Source organism: Dama dama, chromosome X (genome assembly GCF_033118175.1).
Source record: "Dama dama isolate Ldn47 chromosome X, ASM3311817v1, whole genome shotgun sequence".
NCBI lineage: Eukaryota > Metazoa > Chordata > Mammalia > Artiodactyla > Cervidae > Dama > Dama dama.
The window spans coordinates 122,865,022-122,872,102 of NC_083714.1; the positions used below are offsets into that span (position 1 = coordinate 122,865,022).

The 7,081-nt window shown below is 39.6% G+C and overlaps 1 pseudogene; it reads left to right on the forward strand.

The window, feature by feature from the left end:
- The first annotated feature begins 4,454 nt into the window (after positions 1-4,454).
- On the forward strand, positions 4,455-5,229 carry LOC133052855 (large ribosomal subunit protein eL27-like; annotated as a pseudogene).
- Positions 5,230-7,081: the final 1,852 nt, after the last annotated feature.

Below are 7,081 nucleotides of genomic sequence, written 5' to 3' on the forward strand. Positions count from 1 at the left end.
ACCTTCCTTTGCCTATGTAGATAATAGTTGTATCATCTTCACAGGTTTAACCGTGAGGTTATATGACCTGTGCTGTGCTTAGTCATGCCTGACTTTTTGTGACCCTATGGATTGTAGCCCGCGGGCTCCTCTCTCCATGGAATTCCAGGCAAGAATATTCCAGGCAAGAATACTGGAGTGGGTAGCCATTCCCTTCTCCAGGGGATCTTCCCAATCCAGGGAATGAACTCAGGTTTCCCACATTGCAGGCAGATTCTTTACCATCTGAGCCAGCAGGGAAGCCCAAGAATACTGGAATGGGGAGCCTATCCCTTCTCCAGGGGATTTTCCCGACCCAGGAATTGAACCAGGGTCTCTTGCATTGCAGTTGAGCTACCAGGGAAGCCCTTTATGAAATAACACCTTTAAGATGTTGCTTTTTTAGAGCAGTTTCAGGACTAGAGTAAGCTCTCAGTAAACAATAACTATTTTTTCTTTAAATAGTAGTGACTCAATAAGAAAACCCAAGTATGAAAGTTTCACTTTCTTATGAATGGTCTCTGTTCTTCGTATATTAGTAAATTTTCTAGGTATTTCTTTTTAAAAACTATTTATCAATTCATTCATTCATTTGGCTGTGCCAGGGCTTAGTTGTGGCACACGGAATCTTTAGTTATGGTATCCAAACTCACAGTTGGGGCATACAAACCCTTAGCTGCAGCACATGGGATCTAGTTCTCCAACCAGGGATGAAACCACAGCCCCCTGCATTGGGAGAGAGGAGTCTTAGCCACCAGACCATCGGGGAAGTCCCTCCTAGGTATTAAAAACATCTAGTGTGGAATGGTATCACAACCCTGGGTCATTTGGGATATTTTAATAAATAGAGTAGATAGAGTATAGGAAAACCAGGGGGTGTGGAATACCCCAGGGCTAGTAATTACTGAATGTGGCTACCACCCCTAAGCCTTAAGGTGTCAGGGGAGAGAACAGTTATTGGGACTTAGAAGCAGAGAAGGCAATGTGATGAGGGGAGAAGGATAACACAAGTTCTAGCTTCCGGTGGAAGAAAGTGGCCAAAGACAAGGTGACCTGGCAGAGAGGGAGCTGGGGACTAAATTCTTTCACCTTCCTCTCCTCCTTTCTCTCTCCTGCCAATACACCATAGTAGCCAAATTGAATCCCAAACTTGAGGGAAGAGAATCCCACTGACACAGTTCATCTAGGGCAGCCTCATGGGTCGCAGCAGGATGGAGAAAGGGGAAGAGTGGACATGGACACGTGGAAGGTGCCCAGTGCAACAGTCATGTTAATTCTAAACTTAAACATCTGGCAGTTTCATAAAATCATATCCTATTTTTAAATGATTATTTCTTTAAAAATTTATTTCTATTTTTTGGCCGCACAGAATGTGGGATCTTAGTTCCCCAACCAGGGATCAAACCTGTGTCCCCTGCATTGGGAACATGGAGTCTTAACCAATGGACTGACAGGGAAGTCCCTATATCTGATTTTTTTTTTTTTTTAGGAATAAGCATATTCACTTTTTTTGGAAAGAAAATCTTTCATATGAGACTAATATCTATGGAAATGGGTAATATTTCTGTGATCTCTGTATCTGTAGACTTGTGTTAAATAACTATATCTATTGGGGTCAATAAGTCTCTTAGAGAAATTAGATTTCTTGGGGAAAATACTACTTTAAACGACAGCCACCCATCTCACATTACCTGTCCTTGGCCACAAAAGGGATAAGGCTCAAGATTTGGTTGGTCTTAGTCCAGTTTATCTCCAAAAGTATAAAGTGTCTAAAGGTATGGCTTATTGACAGGTGGATCAGCTGCATCATCTCTATAGATGAATACCAACAGAACAGGCAAAATGATAAATGTACAACGTGATCTTTGAGAACTTGGATGTGCTTCAAACATCATATATACCAAAGGACCTCTATTCTTTATTGTTGCCTCTTCTTCACAAAGACATCCCGCATAGCTTCTCACACACCTTCTTTTGAACTGAAAAGGCATGCTTATCATTTTAAAATGCAGTTCCCCACTCCTTTAGCAGGTTTTGGCACCAACTCATTTCCTATCAGGCACAGACTTAATAGAACCCTCCATCTCTTCTGCTAACAAAGATTATCCAGTGGGTGTTTCTCTGAGTTCACTGACAGCCTTCTCTCCTGGCATGTTCCCCTCCCTGTTAACTAGATGGTTTTTCTGCTCAGTTTCCTTTGGATCCCTGGGGTTCAGCTTGCAAACTGGAAAAGAAAATTTCCTCTCACCCACTCACTCAAATTCTCCCTCATTTCCAGACCTACTCAGCTGTTGTCTCAACTTTTTCGAATCGATTAAAAAGATTACTCACTTTCTCTTTTTTCGTATCTTTGACACAAGAATGGAACTCCAAACCTATAAACTTCTATTGAAAGTGCAGAAATCCCTCCCCTACTCCCACTGAAAACTTATTTCCATATTTCTCTTTATCTGGTGGATTACTGTTGCTGTTTTATACCAGACTGTTGGGAGCTTAATGTTAAGTGCTTCATTAATAATGCTTTGTGCTTTAGAAAAATTTGAAACACATAAATCTTGACAGTGAAAAGGACTTATTTATTTTATTCTTTGTGCTTAACATCACAGAGAACAGTTTAAAAACAGTTTTGTTTCTACTTCAAGATACAGAAAAGCAGTGCTTTACAAAACACAGCCACAGACAGAATTAATTAGTGGAAGTATAAAAAAGGGTTTTAGGATTTAAAAGTAAATGTTTGCTTCTAACAGTAATAAAAGGATAAAAATCACTATATTGAGAGAAGAGGAAAGAAGAAAACAAAAGCATACATTTTCCTGGAAGGATAGGGCAAACTCACGGGTATGTTAACAAAAGAATCTGTACAGAAAATAATTAAAATAGAAAATGTCTAGTTTTGTCTTATTTGAGATGGATTTGTGAGTCCCATTTTGACAATATTTGTCAGTAATTCGGTTTCCATTAGAAAACAACCTTGACTGTTTTTTAGTCAGTCTGGTACTCTGCAACATTATTATCCTAACTTAATTCATATATTGGGTGGGCTAAAAAGTTCATTCAGGTTTTTCAATAAGATGGCATGACAAACCCTGAATGAACTTTCTCGCCAATCCCAGTAAAAATAGTCTCTTCTAATATTCCCAACAGCCCTCCCTTCTGAAACCTTTCCTTTCCTCAACACATACAAAGCACTAGATGCAACCTTGAATCCAGTAGGGAACTTAAATGGCATTAGTTCAACCTTATTCCAAATTTAAAACATTTCTGGGACATGGTCAAACAGTATCTGCCTGAATACTTTCAGTGAGGGGAACTCTTTCTTCACCAGGTGTTCCATTTCATCTGTGTCTAATCGTTAGTCTTTGAAGAGAGCAAAAATCTGCCTCTGTAACTTTCTAGCTACTGGTTCTAGGAAACAGCTGGAACATCACAGGTTGATTGTTTTTGCTTTCACAGGATATAACTCTTCAGACTTTGAAGAGCAACAGCACGTTTCTCAAAGTCCCCCCCACCCCGGCCCCACTTTTTTAGGATATATACCTGTACTTCTCTCAGCTTTTCCTCCTGCAAAATGATTTCCAGCGTGTTCACCATCTTGGCTGCTTTCCTGGAGAAATATCCTAATATGTGGAAGTTCTTTAGATGGAGCATCTAGAAATACATGAAAGGTTTGGATTATGCTCTTACCAGTACTATTAGGCTTCCTCATGATGATATTAATACTATATATCTATCCAGGTGGGCTAAAAATCATATTTTTTATTGGACATTACAGTGTGAACATCAGTTGAACTCAGGATTATTTAAACCCTAACATCTTTTTCAAATGACTTGCAACCAAATGTGGCCTTTCATTCTAAACTTGAAAAATAATAAATTTAGTACTGACATGCAGGACTTACTACCTTTTTAAAAAATACTATATTTGTTCCAACCCAATATTTTGGATTTTTATTATATAATCCAATGTATTGGTTTCAAACACTGTGACATCTTGAAATCTGAAAAGCATGCCTCTGACAGCCCCTTTATGTGGAAAGTATATCACTGGAGACTTTACTCTGGTAGAGATCAATATATTACTTATGTGTCAGTAATAATTTGGAAGATTTTAAATGTCTATACTGATATCACAGCAAAGTAAACAAATCTCAGGACTCAGTTATTCAACGGGTATTTCTGAGTGCCCATGATGTGTCAGGAACAGTATTAGGTACAGAAGACTATCAGAGTAACAGTTCACAATTTGTCCACATTCTATCTGTGGCTTTGTGTATTCTGAATCTGGGCATGGCTGAAGGAAATCACCTTCGACCAATGGTGTAATAGAAAATGAGACACAAGCAGGAGCTTTAGCAACATCTGTGCATTCGAGCTTGCTCTCTCTTGCTGGTCCTAGAAACCTTGACCCTTCAGTATGTGAATAAATCCACACTGTAATGCTGGAAATATGTGGCCCTGTCACCCTTGCCACTCTTGCCAGCAGTCCAACCCCAAGTGCTAGGCAGGTGAGTGAGGCCATGCTAGACCAAGTGGCCCCTAGGAAATCTGCCGTCTAACCATGTGAACGAGACCAGCAGGACAACTGTTCAGTGGAGCCCAGCTCAAGTTTTCAAATCATGTAATCATAAGCTAATAGGTGATGGCTGCTTTAATTTACCAACTTTGGGGGAGGCTTTTTACATAGCAAAAGTCATAGTGAAAAGTATATTAGCTTTCTGCTGTAGGCCCGAGTGGTTGCTGCCAAAAAGGTCAAGTTTAGGAAACCTGGGAAGGTGGGGTTGGTCTTGGCTGGTCGCTACTCTGGACGCAAAGCAGTCATCATGAAGAACATTGAAGATGGCACCTCAGACCGACCCTACAGCCATGCTCTGGTGAGTGGAATTGATTGCTATCCCCGCAAAGTGCCACGGGCAAGAAGAAAATCACCAAGAGGTCAAAGATCAAGTCTTTTTGGAATTGATTGCTATCCCTGCAAAGTGCCACAGGCAAGAAGCAAATCACCAAGAGGTCAAAGATCAAGTCTTTTGTGAAAGTTTATAATCACCCACAAAGTATTCTGTGGATATTCCCTTGGACAAAACTGTTGTCAACAAGGTGGTCTTCAGAGACACTACTCTCAAATGCAAAGCCTGACAAGAGGCCAAGGTCAAGTTTGAGGACAGATACAAGACTGGCAAGAACAAATGGTTCTTCCAGAAGCTTCAGTTTTAGGTCTCTTTCAGTCATTAAATATACCAAAAAAAAAAAAAAAAAGAAAAAGAAAGTATATCACACACAGTCCCTGGTCTCATGAAAAAAGTTTTTAGTAAGATTCTCATTGGATATGGTAAGTTTTCCAACCTGTCATTACTACTCATATCCATTCCCTTGTCTGTGTCACTTATTCAGTTATTCCCATTAGACATGGCATTCTTTGTGGACTTGGCCATGTAACTTGCGTTGTCCTGTGAAATGTGAGAGGAAGTAACAGTGCCTTGAGAGGCATCTGTGTTTCCACCCACCTTGTTATGCTTCTGCTCCATGAGAAGAGGGAGATGAAGGACACATGGAGCTCACCTGAACCCAATCTGCAGTGTGGCACCAAGGCCATCTGAGGCCAACCTCGATCAGCTAACACTCAGCCAAACCGCAGATGTGTAAGGCGAAATCACTGTTGTTTTATGCCACTGAATTTCAGGGTGCTCTGTCATGCTGGATTTTGGTGGCAAGATCTAACTGATAGTGTGGAGCTATTTAAAGATATTTTTAAGTCAATAGTACCATTTCAAGAAACAAAGTCACATAGTTTAGTAAATTATTGGCTGAATTTTATCTACTAATAAATTTTTATTTACATTATGGCAAACAAAAATAAGAGATGTTCAACTGATAGAAATCATCAGTCACTGCAATATCTGGGAACTGAGTAGCAGCAACCTTTAATTTTTCAGTTGCTACACTTCTAGGACTAAAGGCTGTTTGGTCTTGAGCTTGGAAACCACTATGACCACTCTCGCTGTTACTCAAGACAGTTCCCAGACACTTCCAGTACCAGTTGATGTGTCTTTTCCCCCCTTTATTATGCCAAGGTAGAAGGTGATGATTAAAGCGTTAATAGCAGATGTAGACAAGATTTCCATTATAGATATCTGCCTTTGTAGGGGGTTTCTGAAACATCAAAAGACCTCAGCACTCAAAGGAGTTATGCTACAAGAATGGTCTGGCATGGAGTGTGGTTTATGTTTTGGGACAGAACCCTTTTTTTTCTATTCAAGTCACAAAAACTTGAAGTGTTCTAATCCAGGCTGTATTTAACATTGGCCATGTGCTGGTACACAAGAGAATGTTTTTAAGTTTCAGATTTGCCAAGGTCTGATAATTTTTGGAAATCATAATGAAAACAAACTCCTAGATGTTGCAGCAATGTAAACTGCTGTAAAGGTTTTTTATTTGCTTACCCTTCAGTTTTTGTACTTAATCTTGTCAGCAGGCAACAAACAATTCACAGCCTGGGAGCCGCTGTGTGAGTAGCACTGCAGTGAGATGGGGATGTGGGCAGGAGGGGATGATACAGACAAGCTCTGCTGAATTATTTCCTTGGCTATACCACAGCCATCTTGCTGTCTTAGACAAGCAGAAAGTGGTAAGCACGAAGATATCATTGTTTAGAGGATATTACTACTTTGTATAAGAATATTCAGTAAGGAGAAAAAAATGAAATTATGCAATTAACACCATCTTCTGGCAACCAATATGATTATAATTTTTTTGGTATACTAATACATAAGAGGAATGAATTAACTTGTCAAATATAAGTTAAGAATTTACTATGTGCAAGACCCTGTCCTAAGAACTAGGAATCCTCACTGTATAAAAGAGATGTGCCTTGGCCCTTACGAAGCTTATGTTATAATAAAAAATCTCCAAAATGCAGAATCAGTTTTGAACAGACCCTGCATTTTTTGTCCTCTTGCTTACAAATTTTTGATAAACCTCATTAGCTTTTCACAATTAATCCTTGGCTTCCTTCTTTCACAACCATTTTTAAACTGTTCAGATGACTTGTATTAATTTCCTGACCTGA